General features: G+C 39.9%; 1 protein-coding gene across 1 annotated transcript in view; it reads left to right on the top strand.

The window, feature by feature from the left end:
* The first annotated feature begins 2,617 nt into the window (after positions 1-2,617).
* pear1 (platelet endothelial aggregation receptor 1) overlaps positions 2,618-23,581 on the top strand; it is a 54,294-nt gene continuing 33,330 nt past the window's right edge. Inside the window, exon 1 of the mRNA XM_078252276.1 lies at positions 2,618-2,806. The gene's annotated coding sequence lies outside the window, so the exon portion shown is untranslated. The remainder of the gene's footprint in view (positions 2,807-23,581) is intronic.

Below are 23,581 nucleotides of genomic sequence, written 5' to 3'. Positions count from 1 at the left end.
CTTATACAGTAAATTATATAGAGTAAATTTACGTGTATATTTGTAATTTTTCCCTACTACCTTTAAGGTTGGAAAAATCATCGTTGTCTGTCAGTATCATATAATGGATCAGATGATATCCTATAGTACAGAGATCTTCAACAGGGGGTCCGAGACCCCTAGGGTTTCCTCAGCGTTGCTGCAGGGGGGCCACCAAATTACTGATCGATGGTTTAAATAGAAAAATATGTCTAAAAATATACATTAACGTGACTCCAACATATTATTAGTAAAGATAAATGGTTTTTTTTACATTTTAACAAAATTTAACAATTTTTATTTTTAAAAGCTTGGTATTGTATGCACCATACAAATGTATGTGTAAAGGCTTTAGTCCGCCCTACACGTTATTGTAGGCCCAGTTTAATATGCAACACAATTTTTTACAATATATGTAGTAGGGGGGTCCCAGCTCCGTCTCTTTTTCAGCTAAGGGTCCTTGGCCTAAAAAACGTTGAAGACCCCTGCTATAGTAGACATAAAACACCAGGATGGCAGTAGATGGCAGTGTTTCACACTAAAAAAAATAAAATGTATTGAATAGTCAAGTGATAATCTAAATAGCATCCCAGTTGGATTTACTGGTTTATACATCTGCATGCAGAAACAAAACTGATACTGGCTGCACTCCTCTCTGATCACAACATATCTGATAGATGCATTATTCAACAAATGGCTAACAGGATTCAGGATCTCACTTTATGAGAGTCCTGTTCAAGATATAGCCTGGTACAGATAATGTTTTCAACCTTGTAGTCTGTCAGCTGGCTTTCCCAAAAACTCATTAACACAATTACTCTTTATTACATTAATCTGCTTATCTTATCTACTTATCCTTTTTACATGAATGTGTTTGTCTTTGCCAGGTCTGCCTTGAAAAAGAGATTCTAAATCTCAGGAAAACAGGAAACAATTTCATTTCCCCGTTCTTGGTTTCCGTGCAGTGAGGATGTTTGTTCCACCAGGCCTCCATCCCATGCATTGTTTATCTGTGTCAGCACTCAGCAGGGGTTGGGGGGACTGGCTGGTTATCATGGCTGGCTTACTGTTTGTGAGGAAGCCCTCATACTGCTGTCTGCAATAGCTGACTGACAGTTATCTCAGAGGAGGTTATTCCACAGCTGTCAATAAAGTATGTGTGTGAGAGGAAGAGTGTGCGAGACAGAAAAGGAAAGAGAAAAACTACATGGCCAACACAGTCCTGTCCACATAGCCTACTGTTCTGGGCTACACCCCTTATATTCCAATTAAGGTAAACCCTCATTCTACAGCCTTTGAGACAATAGTGTACTTGGCAACAGTTTGGCGAACATGACCCTCTCCTGATTTAACATGACAACAAGCACCTCCATGAATAAATCCAGATCCACGAAGAAATTTCTTTACAAATTAAAACTATAGACTAACCTGCGCAGAGCCCTGACCTCAACCCCATTCGACACCTTTGGGATGAACCGGAACACTGAGGCTTATCACCCAACATCAGTCACCCATCATCACTATGCTCTTGTGGCTGAATGGGAGCAAATCTCTGCAGCCAGGTTCCCAACATCTTGTGGAAAACCTTCCCAGAAGAGTGTACGCTGTAATACAGTAGCAACAGATTAGTGCCCAGGGGTTTAGGAATTAGATTTTCAACAATCAGGCTATACTTGGTCTGCTTCCATCTTACGTACAGATCTACATGCTTCAAAAAAGTATGGGAAGTGATTGTCTGCACTCCCAGGACTTATTCCTACTATCGGTCCCTATAAAGCCAGGGCTGAATTGGGGAAAAGGGCGTTTTAGTAACCTATGTTGCTTCCTCTGCTTGGAATCAGTTGCAAAATTACCTGAATCTCTGGGAGCTGATCTCTCTGGATGCATTTAAAGGTATTTTAAATGACTTAGAGGCAGGCAGATTTTGCTGTAGATGTTTTCATTGATCCCTTATTGTGATGACTTGTGAAGAATGTTTTTGATATTTTATTATTCTGTAATTTGTGTTTTCCATTTTAAATTGTTATGGGTTTTGTTTTTGTCTCTATACTGTTCAACATTGTTAATTGTGATGCTGGGTAACCTAATTTGTGTCAATAGGACCAACCCACTGGGTAAAGTTTGACCAGTACCCATGATCATAAAAACCACTGTGACGCCAATCTCACCCAAAAACATTTTGACCCAGTTTTAGTGTTATTTATTTCCCTTTGGCTATTTGGCATACCAATGTGTGATTATTGTTGACCCAGTAACCGTAATATTAACATTTCTGTTGAGGTATCAATTAACCAATTCGTTTTCTTTTTATAAACATTTTAGTGTTCTGTTTAGTCAAAACAAGCTTTTTACACGTTTTACCTTAAGATTGAACAAACCAAGCCCAAATACCCTGAATCTGGGTTAGTAACCCAAACCAGTATTTTTAGGGTATACTCACACTTAAACATCAAGGTCTGCAGGCCTGCTGAAGATAAAAAAAACAACTCTCTCAATCTCCCTCTTGCCCTCCCTTAATGTCCTCTCTGCCCCCATCCATCCTCCTCGCCCCCCCCCCTCTCTCTCAGTCGCCTCTCTGTCACAGTTTTTCCAGTTTCTTTGGCTCCACTTCAGGACCCTCCCCCGTTGGATGCGACTGGTCTCCTTTTCTCTCTTTACACTCACACAGATTTGTGTATGAGCCCTTAAAAACAAACGCCTTTTTTTCAATCTCAATTTCGTCCATGGAAGTTGGTTTCGAACTGCGATATTAAAGCGACAGATTATCCGGGAGTTCTTGGCCGGCAAGGTGAGTAAAAAAACTGTCAATGAACTAAACAAAACAAAACGGGATCGGAGTCAACCAACTTTGACGGTTTATTTGAAAGCCAAAGATTTGTATGACACTTAGCTTATGATGTTACATGTTACTGGTTAATAGACTCGGACTGATACATTTTCGCCAACTGTATGGGAATGTTGCGCTGTTATGGAAAATAGTGCAGCATGTACCATCATCCTAAACTCAACCTATAAGGATTTAAAGTGGAAGTGTAGTGATCTACTGTGAGTGTATAGTTATTTTTATGAATGATGTTTTCCTTTACGATGGACCTTTTTTTGCTGAAATATGTAGAATCTAGCACATCTAAGCAATTTCATCTGGCATTAACATCCATCTAAAATGTTCAGGGTCTATAGGAAGACTACACTTCTTTTATTGTAGCCTTTATGTTGGAACGTTACTATATTCTTCTACTGTACTACAGTTCAGAGGGAAATAGATGAGCTCATGAAATATATGATGCACTGTTAGAAAGTAGTTAAAATGAGCTCTACCTAAACTACAATAGTCAAATGCTACATACACATCAATACATCAGTAATAATAATAATAATCTAATATGTAAAAGTGTGACACTCACAGGGGCCATTTTTCTGAATAATGAGCAGCCATTTGATACTTTAAGTAGCCTACATTTAGCTAATTACACTTACACAATTTGACTTACAGTAAGGCTCATTTTCAATGCACTTTTACTTATAATAGATTTTATATTGCAGTGTGGTTACTTTGCAGTATGGTTACTTTGGTAAAAGTACATATGTATTATCAGTACAATGTCCTTTCAAGTACTAACAGTAAAAGTACTCTTTTTGCAGAATAGCACTTTTGTAATGGAGCAAATGCTAAGCAAATGCTAAGCATCTATAAAAAAATATTTATAGAATATAAAATATTTAAGACAATCAATGCATGTAAAATCCTAATTTGCAAAGGTAAATGGTAACTATAGCTGTTACTGTTAATACATGTTGTGGAGAGGAGTATAAGGTAGCATAAAATAGAAATACTCAAGCAAAGTACAAGTACCTCAAAGTTAGGTGCAGTACTCGAGTAAATGTACCTTCCACCACTGGTTGTGAAAGTGTGTAAATCCGTTCATTACCATTTGAAACCGATTTTAGATTTCTGAACACAGTTTGGTGTTTTGTTGCTTCTTATACACTGTGTGAAGAACCACACTATCAATAAAAACCATCTGTCTGTTCAACATCATTATTCAGCACACAAAGACATAACACCTGACTCTTATCAGGAGTGAATTAAAGCACTTGTTCAAGTGAACTGCTGGCATTGTGTCACCGCTTTATGCACTTGCTGTACTTTTCCTGGCTGACTGAGCTTTTTGGCATCTCCAGTTCTGCTTTGAAAACTCCAGCTACTATCAAGAGAGTGTGAGTCAGAAAAGCTGTGCTCCTCTGGCATGTCTCCTCTATCGATTCATTGCAGAGGAAGTTGCTGGGAGTAGGTCTGCTCTTTCCTCAGTGCCCACCTCCTCCTCCTCCTCCTCCTCCTCCTCTGTTGTGTTTGATTTTCATTAAGTCGTTAAGTCCTAATCAAAGTTCTGGATTCATATCTTGGTCTGTGTTTGGGGTCACAGAGGAGCTGTGACTCAAGCAATGAAACGTGGCGGCGAGGTGGCTGCAGCCCAAACAACTGTGTGACATCATCCTGTGTGTGATGGTGTGACTCAACTTTCATGTCCTATCAGTGAAGTAAATCAGACGGAGATAGAGTGTTTTTCTTTTTCTCTGCCGATGTGAGAAGCTCCTGTGGGTTGTTGATGCTTTCATGCATGTGCATATATGTATGAGTGTGACACTGAAAATAATATGGTTGTGTAAAAGACTCTGATAGATAAGGATCCACTTATAAAAGGGAATATGATTAACTAAAGATGTTTTCATAAATTGATTGTGAACTAATTTTGACGCTTATTTTCTAGAGCTGATGCAGTTTTGTATGCAGTCTGCAGAGTTTTGGGTAAAAAGACATTTTACAAATTGAATAGAAGTACCAAATTTAACACTTACTACTGCACATCACCAGGTCATTCGTAATCACGTGTTGACATATTGACACTTTTACAGTCTCGATCCTCTTTAAGTTTAGAGCTATAAAATGATAAACTGCTGCACATCGAAGCACACTGTTTTGGAAACAAACTCCTCATTTATTTTCCTCAGCAGAGCTGTAAAATCACCCCGTAAATTCAGCATTTTTGCACTTTAACACTTATTGTCTGTGACTTATGAATGAAGGTTTTTTTGATTAACGACACCCTGGCACCATTTAACGCATACAAATATCTGTGAGGAAGTTCAAGATATGATTAACAAGCAGAGTAAATCTCAGCCACCTGGTTTGGACTCCTGACCTGACATCTGCTCTGGCAACCAAAAATCGCCAGGAAATCTCTCTGACTGCAGACTGAACTTTCCTTTGTCCTCTTCCAAGTATTCCTAAAAGCACCGTTCTATTATTCACAGGTTTCAAGATTTGAATTCTGCATGTGAGAAGTGACACAACTGTGCCTCCCTAAAACCACTGTTTTTCTTCAGTGTCTTTATATGAGATTCTCATTAGTGGAAAATAGCATCTCCCCCTCGAAAATTTGTCTGCCCTCCTCCAGACTGTTTCAACTATCAGTGGTATAATGGTGACCCATTATTTTTTTTGTCTGGTCAAACCACAAACCCGTCTCTAGTCTGACAGCTGGAGATCTGGCTCACTTACCATCTGTTTGTCCAGAAGAGGACTCCGGCTCAGGCGAGCTATAGGATATGTTTTGGTTGGAGATGACACTGGCCAGAGACACAAAGAGATGAGAAAGAAGTAGAAAAAAAGTAGAACTGAGGAAGAGGCATTAGTGTTAATTTGATCCCCTAGTGCCTGGCCATTTTTAAAATTGATTGCAACACCACAGGGTACCCACAGTCTCTGCATGTTGTCCTTTGAAGGCCACAATTTTTCTTGACAAGTTTATACACGATGGCCACACACCATTTGTGTGTTATTTAAGTGAGATCACAGTGTTGTGTTATCCTTTGAAGCATGGACTCTGTGCTATAGAATTACCTGTGTATTTTAAAATGGTAATCTGCTAAATTCTGGCAGAGCTTGGCATGGAGAGAGGCTGTCTACAACTTTGGTCCAGACTGAAATATCTTAAAGTGGCCATATTATGCTCATTTTCAGGTTCATAATTGTATTTTGAGGTTGTACCAGAATAGGTTTACGTGGTTTAATTATCAAAAAACACCATATTTTTGTTGTACTGCACATTGCTGCAGCTCCTCTTTTCACCCTGTGTTCAGGACTCTATTTTAGCTACAGAGTGAGGCAGTAGCTAGCTAAGGCTCACAATTGCTAGCTAGCTGTTTCTCTAACTGCAGTCAGTACAAGGCAGGATTAGCCGGGAGACTTCTTCTAAATGAGGGCACACTTCAAACTCTGCGTGGAATACCTGCAGAAGAGGGACATGTAAGTAGTTCTTTTGTAGATTATGGTGAACTTGTGTGTGTTGCAGCAGTCTTTTGCCATTGAGAACGAGGGGGCTAACTGCTAGTATGGTTTAGCCCCCTCATTTCGGCTAGTGACGTAGAAAATCCTGCAGATTTTGAACAGCTCACCCGGAAACTGAAGGCAGGTAACAATCAGAAACCCGTATCTCGCTTTTTTTTTCAAGTTTGTATGCATGTGGAAGCACCAGAGACACAAAATAACACCCCAAATCCCAGAAAAAGTGTTTTTGTGATGAAGCCTCCTGACTTTGGTGCTCCGCCGACTTTTCATGTAGCGCTGCAGGTCAAAGTTTTCACTAATCCAGTGAAATATCTTAACATCTACAAGATGGTTTGGCATAACATTTGGTGCCGACATTCATGGTTCTCAGATGATGAATCCTCATGACTTTCGTGAATCCCTTGGTTTTTCCTGCCACAATTAGGTTGACATTTAAGATTTTGAGTGACATATCTTAACAACGATTGGATGGATTGCCATGAAATTGGTACACACATTCATGTTCCCCTCAGGATGAAATGTAATACTTTTGGTGATCTCTTAACCTTTCATCTTACTTCCCATCAGCCTCAGCTGTATTTTTTGTTTAGTGCTAAACACAACTCAAGTTTTTTCCAACTTGCCACTGCAGCTTCCAGTGTGACTATGGCAACCACAGACACTACATTGAGGGAAACGATACAGGAGCTGATTGTACTGGTATCTGAGTTCCCCTATAAAGGCTACACCTCCTCACCAGCAGTAAACAAACAGATCAATGAAGAGAAATGGCCTTGGAGCAAAACTAATGCTATAATAACTCTGTTAACTAACCTATTGCAAACCATTTCCTCAATTTTAAGCTACAGCCGACTCTATTTAGCTGCATGATGAGATTATGGCAGCTGGATAGCAGCAGGCTGTAGTGCATGGTAAAGTTCTTTATTAGAGGTAGCTGGGAGCTGCAGAGGATATAGAACACAGAAGGTGCCTTGCGGTAGCCACAGCAAAGACCACTCACTGTCCGAGAGCATCTTTAGTCTTGTTTCTTTTTGTTTTGGTGGCTTTTGGTGCTAAATAGTCATTGGTGTAGCGTTTCTACATGTCAATCATGTGGGTGGCAATGGGTGGCACTCTTTTTCTTTTTCTTTTTGTTGCATGTTGATTTTAACACTGACTTTTATCTATGTGTAAAATGTTGCCTGTTACTGGAAATTGTGTTTATTCACCCCACACTTTTTAAACATCAGTGACAAAGCTTTCCTCATGAAAGTTAATTTGTCTACTCCCCCAGCTTCTGTTTTTGATGCTAAAATAGTCATGATGAAAAAGACAAAGAGCACAGGGAATTCAAAAGAAGGTGACACGGGTTGAATATTCCTACCACAGGCTTATATAAGTCTTTCAACCCCATGTGCTTTGCAGCCGTGCAAGTAATTTGGAGCAGATTCTACTGCAGCGCTCCAGCTCGGGGGTTTTGGGTCGCTTGCTCTGCTCTGGCCGTGGAACATGGACAGTTTCATTGGGCTCTGGCTCAAATAACCAATCATAAAAAAGCAGAGGTCGGAGGGTTTGGGCTGCAACAGGAGGAGGAGCCAACAGCGGCTTAATGAAGTGACCACAGACTACTTGTACTGTGGTGAGGGTCTTTCCTGAAGTTGCTTATGTTGGTGGTTGGTGGGTGGTGTTTGGGTTGGTGGGTGGAGCAGCAGTGGAGACATTGTTCATTAAGATTTCAGGGGCTTTCACTGGTGTCTATGTCTCACTGTGGTGTCTATGCAAGATGACTGGAACCAAGTGAAACCTGAGATGGAGAATTAAAAGAAATACATAACCCAATTCAAGGCCCAGAAGACTTCTCGCTTTCTGTTTTCATCTCTGTAATGAAAATAGTGCTGTGTTCAGGTTTTTGTTTGTTTTTAATACTTGACTAAGTCAAATTTGTCATGCAGATGGAGCGGAGAATGTTGTTGTGAGATGAAATATTATGAGTTTACCAAACAAGATGTGAGCTCTGCATGTGAAAAACAAATGGCCTTTGTGTCATGCTTGGCACCAGGCAAACATGAACTGCTAGAACTCTTGATGTTTTTCTTGAGCTCATACCCAGATCCACTCCACCAGCTGCATTAAGCTATGACTCTCGCAGTCGTCCATCTTGTATTTTATGAGAGGACTTGTTGTTTCTTTTTTATTCCATTTTCCAGGCCACTTTTGAAAGACTAACCTAGGCTCAGGAAAAGGCAGGATGACAGATTTTCACTATTTGTCAGCGACCCCATTACTCAAAAAAACACAAGCTCTGTTTGGAAAAAAGCGATTATTTGTCATAAATGGACACAGAAGCCAGAAAAAGGGTTGCTGTTGGAAAAAGGTGGCAGTAGTAGAGCCAGTATCTGAGTGCATCTTTCAAGGACTTTTTCTTTTGCGCGCCTGATTTTATTCCCAACTCTCTTTTGTTTACATGTCAGAGGAAGATAATGTTGAGATGCAGACCTGGATGTACATGCAAGATGTTTCCTAGATCAGCTTCCTATTGTTTGTCCTAGTTTTCATTACCCTGGTGCCGCCTGCTGCAAAGATGATTAAAGACAGAATAAAGAGCATGGACCTGAGGGACTGTGGGGACAATGTCAGATTTTGTTGAAAAGAAACTCAGCTGAAGAGATGAAATTATTAGTTGGAGACAGATGATAATGAACCAGGGAGTTGTAGTCAATTAAAAAGTAATGAGAAAAGCATGTAATCTTCGAAGACATTGTTAATAAAGTGCTGACAAGATACTCTAGGGCAACTTGCTTTTGCAATGTGTTAACAACAAAATAGCTTACTTGCTCATTAACTGGTAAATAGCTGAAACTAATTTGTAGAACTTTTTGAAAAGCCGGGAGAAGCCTCCCTGCAATAACAAAATATTCCTCCATGACTCACAGAAGACCTGCTGTGTTTACCGTTGCTTCTGTTTGCCTCTGGGCATCCAGAAAAAGAAAAGTGTTAAGAGTTTCCCCTCCACTTGGTTTCCTTGAGTTGGAACATCATACCCAATCAAGATGACAGGCTCCTGGACCCTCTCCCTCCCACAGTGTTGCCCAGGATGTCCTGTGTGGTGGCTTGTATCTGGCTCTTGTCTCCTCTTTGCCCCCCCCCCGCTGTCTTCCTGTTGTGTTGGACAGAAATGCAGGTGACATACCAAAAAGCCCCTAGAGACTAATGTGTTCCACAATGCCGATGACCATGCTAGGGCTTTCAATTAACTAAAGCACATTCTGCTGTGCCTTACTTTCATCTTTCTTAAGCCATGAGGCGCTCCAACAAAGTGAATTAATGGCACCACCTGTGGGGTTTGAAATTGTTTCAGTCTAGTGACACTGCTGGGAAAAGCATGGAGGATAAGACTAAGTAAAGGAACATCTATGAGGGTTCACCTTCAGGGTAGTACACGTGGCTGAAGTTTTTGAGTGAAGAAAATAAGGCTTTAACTTCCAGATGCTTGCAGAATGGGGCCCATCTGGAGAGAGGGAGGGAGAAGGAGCTTTTTGGGCTAAAAAAAACCCTCTAAAATGATCACTTTAATTAGTTGCAGGTTCCCACCTTGTCCTCCAGAAAGGCAGCACACCATGTGCCTGAGGTAGGCCTGTAAATCAATGGGGTTTAACTTTTAGGAATTTACTGGCCCAGGCTACACTTCCTGGAAATAGAGATATAGAAGGAAAGCCAGTAGAGATAAAAAAAAAAAATAACTGATAACTATTCTGGTGAACTCTACCTGCCTTAACAGTACTCTGCTGCTGCTTGTGTTAATGTTTGACCAAACCTTTCCCCATGTTATCTAGGTACCTCAGTTTAGGCAGACGCTTGATCACATGGCATTAATTGAAAATGCATGTCTCCCAGTGTGCAGCTTCCACTCTCCTTGCATAATCTCTGTACCATTTTATAGGCAGCAACACTTGAGCCTTTGGTAAATCAGCTATTTTGTTTTTATTTATTTTTTACTTGTAGACGAAATAGTACTATGGGTTGATCCTGCAAACAAGTGGCAGAAAAAACATAATCAACAACAACAGAAAAAATATGACCACACCAGCTCCAGTGGTTCCCAGCGTACTGCACCATAGCAGCTGCAAAGAGAGAGAGAGAGAGAAAAAAGCTGCCATCCAGTCACATTAGAAGTGTTGTCTTAATCGAAACCAGATGCAGCGTGGTTAAAGTCTCTTACTGTAAATTGCTCTTTCTCTCTCGCTTTCATACAAGCATGACTCAAAGACTGACATTAAAGATGTTGCATGGGAACTTTATCCGCAGTATGAAATATGTCGTTCTTAAACTTTGTGTTTCAGTAAAGGACGTTGCTTCCCGTGATATTATTCAGACACCGCAGACACTCAGAGGGATCAACATAATGTTGTCAGTCGCCATAGACCCCCCAGGAAGCCCATATTTTACAAAACACTGAACTGCTTTTATACAGTAGGCCCGGTTCAGTTCAGAAAAGAAGATTCCTATTAAGTGCAGCATAAATGAATTAAAATAAGTGTATAATTGGGTTTCGCAGACACATTCAGCTTCTGTGCTCGTGGTGGGTTTTTGCCAAAGCAAATGGGATTTGATTTCACACCTCTCCAACTGAGTTTGGACAGCAGCTCCCCCACCACGAGGGTCAAAACCACAAGAGTAAGCAATCTGCACGGTCTTCAGCCAAAAACAAAGGTCATAATGGAAAGAAAAGAGAGCTGTGTGCCTGTGTTTTGAGGTACATGGCAAGGTCTGTGTGTGCACATCTGTGTTTATGTCAATGTTCGATACAGAGTTTTGTGATGACTTTGCAGTTTTGGCTGCTTGCAGTGGTTCATCGTTTCCCTTCAGTGGCTGCAGTCTGATCGCCTGTTTCCCCTCGTAAGAAACTACAAGTCAAACAAGCGATTGGAGAAGTTCACACTGGTGATCAACTAGCCTGCGACGGACAGGCTGTGAAGTTTGGCAAAGCTGAAGATTCAGATTGCTTTTGCATACGTTTCTCGAAGTACATCCAGATGTGCACATGGCATATGACACACTACAGCCATTAATACAGTATATATGTGTCTTTGCACCAATGACAGTCAATATAGAATCATAATGTGACTAAAGGATTCTTTACTTCTCAGTGTTAGATTTCTGCTGTGGATTAATACAAATGTGATGGCCTAGTGAGTATTTACAGCAGCAGGACAGTGTATGTGGGATTGACTCACTGCATAAGTGTGACTGATTGATGTATTTTTAATATTTCTGAACAACAACAAAGCTCTATGGAACAGAGGAATAAGATATATCATGCTTTGACTACACAGGAAACATTGTTGTAGGATCAGTTTGGTGGTTTTGGTCTTTTCATAGGATTTGGTGGCAATAAGAAAAATAAGACTGCTGCTAGATAAAGACTGCTTTATCTACTGTTTGCAGATTTTGCAGCTAGAAATATGATAGAAACCCCTCAGCCAACGATAATTTAGTTTCCCCCTGGCTAAGCTACAAACATTCAGTGCAAGCTGTAAGCGTGTCAACTTCAAAACCTTGTCCAAGTAGAGTTACTGACAGTTTCGAGATCAATTTGAGACCAAAACCAGAATTAGTCAGTATGAGCTATTCTGACTGAAGCAAACAAATGATAAAAAATAAGACAGCATGAACAGTTTCCATTAGTAAAAAGTAATGATTTTGGGGTTTATTCAGCCTGAACAGAGATGTTGATGTAGCTGCCTATCAGCTCTATACAACCTTATTGCAGTCAGGGGTTTCTGCAGGTTTGCATTAATGGGTAGAAAATAGATTAAATACCAATGTGTGGCCCAATATGCTATTGCAATTCGGAAAGCAAACAGTCAAGACAAAGCCCAATACAGACCCAGATCAATACATGTCCAAGAGAAAGAACCAAGACTGCAGAAACCTGGTCTTGCACCCAATTCAATATTCGCTTGTTTGCTCGCTTAACACAATTACTATTTCCTCTTAACAAAGAGTTATTTTGCCCAGAGACACTAACATGATTGTTGCAAGAGTTCAGTGGAGGTTGTCTCTGTTTTTTTAAGCTCCTCTGAAGATTTCAAAGGCTCTTGACCTCGTGGCCTGTTCTGTATTTGTTAAGGGAACTCTGCGTACTAATAAATATGAATGAATAAGTGTTGGCCTTTGGATAGTTTTATCATGGGAAGATCAGCTAAAGACACAGGGACTAAAGTGCCTTATGAATCCTTTTTTAAAGCAGCGTTTCCCACAACTTTTTGACCCTGAAAGAGGAGGACAGAAATAATTTGTTTTTGAGGGGATATTAAGCAAAGAGAAAGACATTATTATTAAAAGAAATTAGCTTGGCATGGTGGGAAAGGGGCACGAGGATAATGCTCTGATGTGTAAATGGAATTAGGACCTAAACATCAGAGGGGACAATGGTGTCATTAAAAGTTACTGACATGTTGAAGGACAGACTACAGGCTCAGGAAAATGTCACTGTGCAGCTGCAGCTCTATGTATCATGTTTCATACAAACTGTTAAAGAATTTGATTTATTTTTAAGGTTTGTTACTGTACTGTACACAATAAAGTTTAGATGTGTTGTTTGACTGCAAAGAACAAGCAATTAGTTTTAGTTTTTAATATTTTTATTTGCAAAGATGCAAAAGACTTTCAAAATGTCCAGATTAGCAAATCAATAGCATACAGTAGGTACAAGATGAAATGTAAGTTTAAAATATACAGCATATATATATATATATATATAAACACCCGCTTTCTCAACAAAGACCATAACATTTTATTAGTTTAGAGTTTGGTGAGTTCTGCAATGCTTTGTTGTTTAATTGATTAGTCATTTGACAGAAAATAAGTCTGAAACTATTTTGATAATGGATTCATTGTTTTAGTCAATGCAAAAAGCTTTAAACGTCAGATGGTTCCATGTTGTCAAGTGTTGAAATTTGCTGCTTTTCTTGGTCTTACATTCCAAAAAAAGGTTATATTTTAAAGTTTTGGACTGTTGGTCGGTGAAAACAAGACACTTGATGACGTTATCGTGGGCTATAGGATATTTATAGGATTTTTCACTGTTTTATAGACCAAACAATGAACTGAATAATCAAGAAAATAATCTTAATTAATTTATAATGAAAGTAATCACCCTAAATGGGAGAATTTTCACCTGCCATATAAAAACACAGCACAGCAGACATGAATATTTTTAATACCATTACTACTCACTTCAGTTTGAGATTAGGAAGTAATAGAACAGCATCATAGCATTATTTTAGTCAGATGAAAAGCACTGTGGCCTAAAGTCATACAATGACTGAATGTAAATTGAAGAGAATAACTTGACTCACACAGACATTCATAGGCAGAGAGTAGACCGCTTCCTGAATGGCAGTGGAGAATTAGTTAGACAGTGAAGCACAGGAAGAGATGAGAAGGAAGTGTGTGTCTGAATCAGCAACTCGTCTGTGATTCATGCTGAAACAATGGCACAGAGGACATTCCAACTGATCAATCAAGCGTCACAGCCATTAAAAATATCCTGCTCATAGAATCATTATGGCAGAGATCTTTTCAAATAGTTAGAATACGATTCAGCAACATTTGAAATTCTTGTGCTGTATAGGCTTCAATGTGTTTTCGTTCAAGAATACATGCAGTTCATTAAAACTTGGCTCTTGTGTTTTAGCCACGTTAGCAGAGTGGCTCTGGGGATGGCAATGTCCGTTAGGTCGATACACCACTTTGGCTCAGGCTGAAATATCTCAACAACTATTGGATAGATTGCCATGAAATCCTGTACAGACATTCAAGGTGCACAGACGATGAATCTTAACTACCTGACTGACAGCAGCTCACACACTAGACCTTTACCAGGATGAATCTCTGAGTCTGAATCTGTAGTCTAACCTGGGAGTGTAACCATTTAACTTTTCATAGCTTGTCTAACCACCTTGTCACAAAAACCACCGTGTGAAAAGCTAATTTGCTGCTAATCACAGTAGAGGTGACAAGTTTGACACTATGTGATGAAGCCACATTGTGGATGCAGATGGTTCATGTGACAAATATCTAACATAAAACTTTGTGCATTTTGAAACACTTATGTTTCTTACGTGCTGCAGCCTGTTGTGGACTTAGAGGTTTTTCGCCTGTGTTCTGTGAGAGTTTACAATGCAAAGCTATGTTTTCTGGTCACGGTCTGTGGAAAAGGCTGTTTTTTTAACAAGGACTCTATGTGTCTGCACCAGTGTGATCCACAGAGCATTACAGCACATATAATTACGGCTCTGTATGGTCATGTCCCTATGAAACCTCAGCCAGGGCCTCCATTTTGGGTTTTCCACCATTTCACTCACTAAAGTTTGGATAAAACACTTGTTTAAAGAGACCAGACATGATTTCAATCCAAGGTGTGTAAGTCTGTGTTTTTGTTTATTCTGCTCCATAGAGGTGAACTGTTGTATTTATTACAGTGTCTTAGTGTTTAAGTTTGTTTTGTGGACCTGTTGCTTTCTCTGACCATTGAAGCCACAGTCATCCTGCCTGTGGTTTTGGTCTGGAGTGTGGAGGACCAGGCAGCAGTTTGCACTGTGGGTCTGTGTAGGAGAGCGCACGAGCCTAAAACGTGTTGGAGTAACGCAACAGGGAGAATTCTGTGTAAACCACATCAGATCACACAAACATCTGCACAAAGTAAACATTTCATGAATGAAGAAAACAAGCATTATTTATTTGCTTTCTCATCAATGTCCCCAAAGATTGCATTTTTTATTAGTGGGTGTAGAGTAAGTGTAGACTGCAGGCGACTGGATCAAGCTTTAAGTAAATGACAGATTATTGAACAGGGATCATTCTGCACCTGATTGGAGTAACACCAGGCACAGAGCTGTCCTTGGTTTTGCTTAAGGTTTTCAAAGTAGACAACTCTCACAGCTGTTTGGGAAACATTGTCAAATTTCACTTAAATTATCAACCAAATAAAAGAGATAAAACGACAGAATCAGTGGTAAAAAAACAAAACCATCAGACTTTAGCACAGGAAACCACTGTTCGTTTTTTTGTAAAGCATGACCATGAACCTCTAACCTTAACGCAGTAGCAATTTTAACCAAAATCACAATGTTTCCCTAACCAAGTTGTTTTTGTGCCTAAACCTTACCAAATCTTAATTAACCATCATAAAACAGATTTATTTTTCAACAGTGATTTGTATGTTTTTGAAAACACTTGTATGTGTTGCTTTAAAAGGCAATTACAAATTACAAATGTTGTCATGGTTTTGGAATTTTGTTCCGTGTTCTGTCTTATTGTGGTAGTCTTGTTTTTCTGTTTTGCTCTGTTTCCTGTTTTTATTTTGATAGTCTGGTTTTCTGTCTTGTTTTGTCTGGTTTTTCTTCCTGTCTTTGTTTGTTTCCCGCCTTTTTTGATTGTTCTGTCCCACCCGGATTTGTTCCACCTGTTGTATCACCTGTCCCTTGTTAGTGTTCATTACCCTTAGTCTCTCTGTTTTCCCTTGTCTCTTGTCGGATTCTTGCTTTCTGTTGGTGTGGTTTATGTCGTGTTGTGTGCTGACCTGTGGACGATTCATTGTAAATGCTTTTCTTGGTTGGAATAAATCTTGTTTGAACTGCATTTGGGTCCAAGCCTTCTCTACACCGTGACAAATGTACTGTATTTTGTCAGGTAATTTGGAGGACTTGTTGGGTGAAAAACAGGTCATTCAACTGCTGAATCGTGCATCATTTTAGATCTGCAATGTCATACTGTATTTGAAATAGATCATCACAAAATTAAATACAAAATACAGCACTGTTTAGTGTCCAAACCCCTCCCCATAGCTCACTAATGGGCCTACTTGGATATTTTCCAGACTAACACCCAACACAGAAAATACATTGGTTTGCTAGTGTTATACTGAATTGGTGAAGGTAAAACTGCTGGTGCCTAAGGCAAAAAGTATTTCAGTTTTTTGCAACTTTTTTTTTTTTTTTTTTTCAGTTCAAGTTCTAATGTTTCAGTTCATACTGGTTGCAGATAGGAGTCAACAGAAAATCGGCTCCGGCCACTGCTCCACTCATGTTGTCCTCATGTGCTCCAAAACAACAGCGTTACCATGGTGACCTTATCACTCTAACCACTGCTATCCACAGGCTCTGTTCTCCATCACTGTGGGACAGAGGCTTTCACATGAGCTCCAGTACCTTCTGACCTCACTCCATAAAGATACTCTCCAACATAAACACACACACAGTCTAGCTTATCGTACTACTAGCTATTTAACACTACAGGAAAAGGTGTGGTCATCGCACATTGCATCCTCTTGAAATCCTGTCATCTTAAATCAGTTTCTGCTCTCATGTTTATGTAGTAAGAGTTCATTTTTCAGTTTATCTCCTACCTCAAAATCTTTGGTATGTTAATGTTTTCTGTGTTTTGGGGTTTTGTCTACAAGTATACATTTCACATATAGATGTGAATGTAGATAACGGGTTGTTGCATGTCTTAAGTTTAGTTTTTATTGGCTGCTGCGAGGTGACATGAAAGGGACACTAAAGTGAAGTGATGTTCAAGACAAACAACTGACCTCAGATCTGCTGCCTGATGAATCTGTCATTGGTTGCCCCTGGAACCTAAACTTGAATGAATGTAACAGGGGGAGCAGTAAATAGGGACACATACTGCATCCTGTTTTTCTCACTTAAATAAAGGATCCCAGACCACAGAGACTGAGCTTGCCAAATGAAAGCTGGTCTGACGTTGCTTTAGAGATGACTTGGGGTGATTTTAGGTGATTTTGTTAGTTTTTCCATTGCAGCTCCCTTAATTATCAGTTTTAAAATGACTCGAACCCAAGAACATATTGGCAGGCCACACAAGGCATCTGTCGTTGTATTTAAGAGCCTGTTGGTAAGAAGTCTTTTGATGAGGAGGATCCAAATTATTTATTGCCTTATTACTGGAAACTCTAGCAAAACTGTAGGGCAGATCTGCTGACATAATTATAAGATACAGTTGCAGAATGAAGGGTCAAATTAAGAGAATTTAACTGACTGAAAAAGGAGACAAAAGAAACCGACTTTGCAAAGGTGTGTAGTGTTGCCTAAAGTTCAAAAGGTCAAACGTTCAAGAATTCCCACTTCACTTGCTTCAGTCTTGCAGATAGCAAACACTGCAGAGCTCACTCAGCGAAATTCGGACTTCCAAGATCTGTACAAGGCCTCCCCCTCCTCTCTCCCTCGCTAGATCATCTTTTTGTCACGCAACTCCCCCGAGAACCGTCAACTGCATTTGAGCTGCCAAGAGTTTTCCACTGAAAAGCTTTTTCCAGTGTGGGGGTTCAGCTTTTGTGGCAGAATACCACCTTTTACCGTAAATGATGTCTTTACTGTAAACAGAGGGAAACGTGTTGATGTAGGCATTGTGAATTTTCTCTGGATTGAAGGTTGATAATGTAGCAAAATTGATGAACACCGTGAAACATGTGGGTGTGTTTTTGTAAGTTTCATACGGGTTCTCGCATTACATTTTTGGGTGTGCCATGTAATTGTTTCTCCGAGCCCCAGTGTGTTGTTAAGGGTCTCTGCTCATCCCCCACCCCCTCTTCCAGACCAGCCACCCACTCAACATGAGGCATAGCAGCAACTGGGGAGCGTGTGCCAGCCTCACTGCGGTCTAGCAGCCGAACCCGTCCTGCGCACCAAGATGAGAACCCAGATGCAAAGGATTATGGGTTTTATATTCAGTTTACAGTAACTCTGGTTTAATGTGAGGGTGGGGTGGGGGGAGAAGGGGAGAGGGGACTGCGGTCGGTGTGTCACATGGAGGACTCTGGCTAATATATTCCAGTTTCTGCCCTCGAGCAGTTTTATAGATTTGTTTTTCTAAGAGCTGAACTGTAAATTTGTGATGCAAACATTTAGCTCTTCTCTCCTGTGGAGGGTATTTTTTGATACCAGTAATGATCACAATCAGAGGGTGATCATTTAAATCTCCTTAAGGCTATGATACACACCGCAACTTTATAGGCCAACTTTTAAGTGGAATGGTGCACAGCAATGCTTTAATCATGTGCAGTGTGACCATCGTGTTGCCAGGAAACATTTGAGTTGATGTTTGTCCTTTGGTCTTCCTGTCTTTGTCAGTTGATCGAGGTTTTGCCAATTTATAATGCACAACATTTTGCAGAGTGCACTGGATTCCCATTTACTTTTTCATGTCAAGGACCCCTTAAAAGGCCTGCAGTTAGCCACATACTCCTGTTCGCTCTGATTTGGACTCAGGGAGCTTAATTTGAGGATATTACTTTGTACAGAGCTCACTTTGGGTGGGCAGAGCACTTCGGAGTAAAGGCTGATACAAAAACGATTCAATAGAGTTTAACCACTCCTTATTCCTCCCTTTAGGAACCACCGGTCGATTAAACCCCCCCCCCTTAGCTGTCTGCTGATGGGTTGGGCAGGCTACTTTTATTGCATTGACTGATTACCTCATCAAAACCTTAATCAGTAAGGGATTACAAAAACTCAAAAATGCATCCAGATTAGTATAATTTACTTACTTTTTCTATTTGCACTGCTATGACAAAGTTCAGGAAATGTATATGTTTAAAATACAATTTTACAAAGAACACCTGTCTTTATTTAAACGGCCTTACGAGTTTCTTTATTTTATTTGAAAAGTACTCCAGGGGGAATCCTTTGTTTTTCAAAACATGTATAATTGAATGCATCTTATTTTACATTATACAAAAATATCCAGTTCAGTTTTCTTAAATACTCTCTCAATAGAAAACACAATTTCTGCTCTAACTTTGCATCCATAATCATCAAGTTAGCCTGTTTTATTAGGGACCTTATTATGAACTTTTATTTTTTTTATTTTATTTTTTTTACATCATACAAACTGTAGAGCAGATTTGGGGTTGATATAGTGACTTATTACCAAGAAAGCATGAAACAAGCCATTAATTAACTTGCCACACAAGAATGCACTGCACCTGCAGGATCGTGTGTCATAACTCTAGAGCTACAGTATTTCACCATGTTGCCTTTCTTTTGTAGCCTCGTTGACATTGGTTGGAGTTTTAAATAGTGCACAGAATAAAGACATTTTAAGTTTTTATGCTATTAATTCTGGAAGAACATGCTGGAGTTTGTAATGCCAAGATAAGCCCAAAAACAGTTTGAAAAAAAAGCAGAGCAGCTTGACATGAAAATGAACTTTGGCAAGACACTCTCTCTCTCTCTCTCTCTCTCTCTCTCTCTCTCTCTCTCATTCTCTCATTCTCTCTCTCTCTCTCATAACACCCCAACTAATGTGTCATTGCATCTTTTATTTTTTTTCCCCCCATGGCTTTACCTTCCAGCGGGTGACTAATATTTTCTACCTCAATTAGAACTGCAATTGCATAGAAATAAATAGAGACAGAAATAGTGAGGTTAGAAGGAAAGTAAACAGGGAAGCAAACAGTTTGATCAGTGCCATGTGCTTTGCTTCAAATTAGACCAGAATGAAAATGTTTGATAAATGTGCAGTATAATTTATTTTGAGTCGGTCCACCACTCCTATGACCTGGATTGCCATGGAATTCTTTACAGATTTTTTAACAACTATCAGATCAATCATGAATTGCTGTTGAAATACTGAAAGTGACTACTCGTCAAACTTTTGTTATTAAAGGGATAGTTTGACATTTTTGGAAATATTAACTTTCTTGGCAAGAGTTTAATGAGAAAATTGATATCATTCTTATATGTGTCATGTCTCAATATGAAACTGGAACCAGCAGCAGGTTATTTAAGCTTAGCATACATCAACCAGCAACAATACTTTAGGAAGTCACTGTGATCTGCCAAGAAATAATCCTGCACATAACCACCTGCTATCCCCATTTGATTTTTGGGCATTTTAGGCCTTCATTAGAAGGGATAGCTATCCTGTCTAAGAGGGGGGGGGAATGACGTAGCAGCAAAGGGCCGCAGCTCGGAACCGAATCTGCGGCCGCCGCGGTAATGACTGAGCCTTTTGTACATGGGGTGCACGCTCAACCAGGTGAGCTATCCAGGCGCCCCACCATTTCTGGCCTTGAAGCTAAGCTAACATTTAATGGGCAGACAGCAGAGTGATATCAATCCTTTTCAGCAAGAAAGCAAATATGACAACTATATCCTAACTATTCCTTAAACAGGTTGTTGTTACTTCATGCTAGGTCCTGTTTCTACATGGGTGTAGCCTCAGTCCTGGCTGTAAATTAATGCGAACATGCAGTCCGATGGGAATACTCATCTGTCAAGAAAATGGCTCTCTTGCATGAAATCAAATCAAAATAATTTTCTAGTTGTCAGCGCTTATGCATCCTGAAGTCCCCTTGATTGAAGTAGAATATGGTAATAACATGGGTACGAGTTTCTAGCGAGATTAATATAAAACCAGTGTATCTGTTTTCATTTGGGCTTTGTTTTCACCCCATGTGCAGTTCTGTTAAGTGCATGGCGGGTCCCTTAAACAGTTCACTGTTTTCCGCATTCCTCAGTTGGTATGATGTGTACACGCGTGGGCCGCTGTTTTGGGCCTTGACAGAATGAGTCAGTAAGAGAAGCTCAGTGAATTAGCAAAATGTCCTCAGATACTAAAAATAGTTTCTCTCTGAACTCGTTTCAGCGTATGGGACTCATTTGATGTGTGTGTGTGTGTGTGTGTGTGTGTGTATAATGTCTCCACAACATAAAAAACACATGATCAGTCCTTGAAAGCGTTACAAACTGTGTAGTGTGTTGGAGTGTGCATGTGCATACATGTGGACGTTATGTGTGCGGTGTAAGTGTATGCACGTATGCCTGTGTGTTTGTGTGGTATTTTGCCTATTTTATATTGGTTTATAGAGCCACATGAAAGTTTCTTTGCACTGGATGACATTGTCTGTTTTTTTCATTACAAACAAGACTCTTGTCTACTTCTCAAGTCTACTACTGTGGTGTTTCACAGATCTTGGTCCAGACTTTACCTCTTTGACCAGTGGATGTGAACTGTGGAGGTGTGCATACATTAGGCCAGGTAACTGCTAACTAAACGTATCAAAAATGAATGGAAAAACTGTTTCGATACATCATGCTACTACATGTTTTTCTGCTGCGTAGCCAAGCTTGTCCGAGTGAAAAGATTCAGAGCTGCAGTTGGAAAAAGCTCAAAGGAAATAATGATAGCTCAGGGTTGAATGTAATGGAGTAGAAGGCTATTATGTGAAAAGGAGGTAAGGGGAAGAATCAGTCAGTCCCCAGTTGTGGTGCAGTTTCGTGTAAAACTCAACTTATAGAGTACCTGCCCTCCTTTATTTCACTAAAAAGCAGGGTAGCCTCCTCGAAGAGTCCAGTTTCCAGATGATGATACTACCACCTGGAGCTCCAGACATCTACCTGCCTTCCCCTCCCCACTGTAGGTAACCCAAACATGCAATGCAACCGACGTCTGAGCTTGACTTCAAAACAACTTTGTCTGCACTCATTAAGCTCTCTTTCTCAGTGTTTAAGAATTCCCATGCGGTTTGAAGGCTTTTCTAATGAAGCACAATTAAAATGAAAAGAAGGTAATGAAAAATATTTACCCCCAGTCCAATGAAGTGGCTGGTGAAGTTGATGACTCCTCTTAATAAAAGCCATATGCCTATTCTCATAAAACTCTGTTTTTGTGGCACAGATTTCTGAGGCGTGAGCGTTTGTGCGAGTGAATTAACTCCTGACAGTGGGTAGGAGAGCAGTAAGAGGCAGTTTATCAGAAGCAGAAGATCTGTGCACTCACATAGATTTATGCTGCAGCCCTCACCATGCCAAATCTCCAGCAGTGATAACCAGCCACTGGACAGAGTTAATGTAGAATTAAATCTGTTAAATGAGCTTCTGATTGATTGCAGAGGTGTTTATGGTGGACTGTTTCTACAAACACATTAAATAATCCATATTCTGATGTTTTTTCTTCTTCTGAAAAGCACCATAAAGAAGAACTTTTGTAAACATACATGACTGGCTCTAATAGGAATTGAACCGCTGACCTTGGCACTATTAGAGGCATGTATTATTCACCAAGCCACAGGCAAATCTTTTCCTCATCTCGGGAAATTTCCCCAAATGTCCACAGCATTAAAATGCAAATATGTGCATGAACCGTGAGAGAAATATGTTTTCCCCCCACAAATAGATGACATGAAGGAGACAGAGCTAGGAAGTAGTTTGACAGTGAAATGATGCAGTGGAAACAACTGCCAAAAACCAGGGTCAAATCTCTAAATCATACATAGTTTTCTTACAGATTTACTTTTGAGTTTATCTTACCTTGACCAAAATCTTACCAAAGTTAGTCACCTAAACTTAACCCTTACCATCCTTTTTGTGTGACACAACAGTCCGGTGAAAAAGGTGATACAATTCACAAAAGACACAATGTGCGTTGGAGAATTCATCCTCATTTTTAACAAAAGACATCTTTTTTTTGTGCGTGTGTCAAAACCAATGACATCCCCATCAGCCTCAGCTGTACTTTGTGTTTTGTGCTAACTAGAAAATGTTCTAAGATGGCAAACATAGGAAACATTTGCATTGTAATTGTGCGCATTTAGCATAGAGACATTAGCACCTCACACAGCTGTTAGCATGACTGTAGACTGTTGATTTAGTTTAGAGTTTATCTTATTTGACTGAAATCTTAGACCAATTCTGAGGGTAACATTTTGGTCAAATTTTAGTCGCCTAAACTTAACTCCATGTGATGAGAGCCAGGTAATAGTGATCATACAATTCTCAAAAGACAATCTGTGAAATGTCATGATCCTTTGTTGAGGAAGTTTTAACACAGAGAGTTTTGTTGTTACTCCTTCTTTATAGATCTGAGATCTTTTTTTTAATGAAGATGATCTTGATGACTGGCTGCAATGTCACTCACCCTAAGAAATCTCCCTAAGGCCATGAGTAGATGACATGAGATGTCGTGGTACTGTAATTCTGTCAGTCGGGACTTGTTGAAAACACAAGAGGGGGAACATGCCTGACTGATCCTATGTCAACATGATGTTCCCGTTCTCTAGAAATGCCGTTGCATTCCCATGATGCTTTTACCAGAAGGCTCACACCACTGGCCTGCTGAACTTCTGTTCATTTCCATGGGATATTTGTAAGAGGAAAAAATTGCCTCCCTTTTGCTCCCTGAGAGCCCAACAGGGTCCCCGTGCCGATG

Source organism: Sander vitreus, chromosome 6 (assembly GCF_031162955.1).
Source record: "Sander vitreus isolate 19-12246 chromosome 6, sanVit1, whole genome shotgun sequence".
NCBI lineage: Eukaryota > Metazoa > Chordata > Actinopteri > Perciformes > Percidae > Sander > Sander vitreus.
The sequence above is the reverse complement of the archived record's forward strand: the minus strand, read 5'-3'. Positions and strand labels throughout refer to the sequence as shown.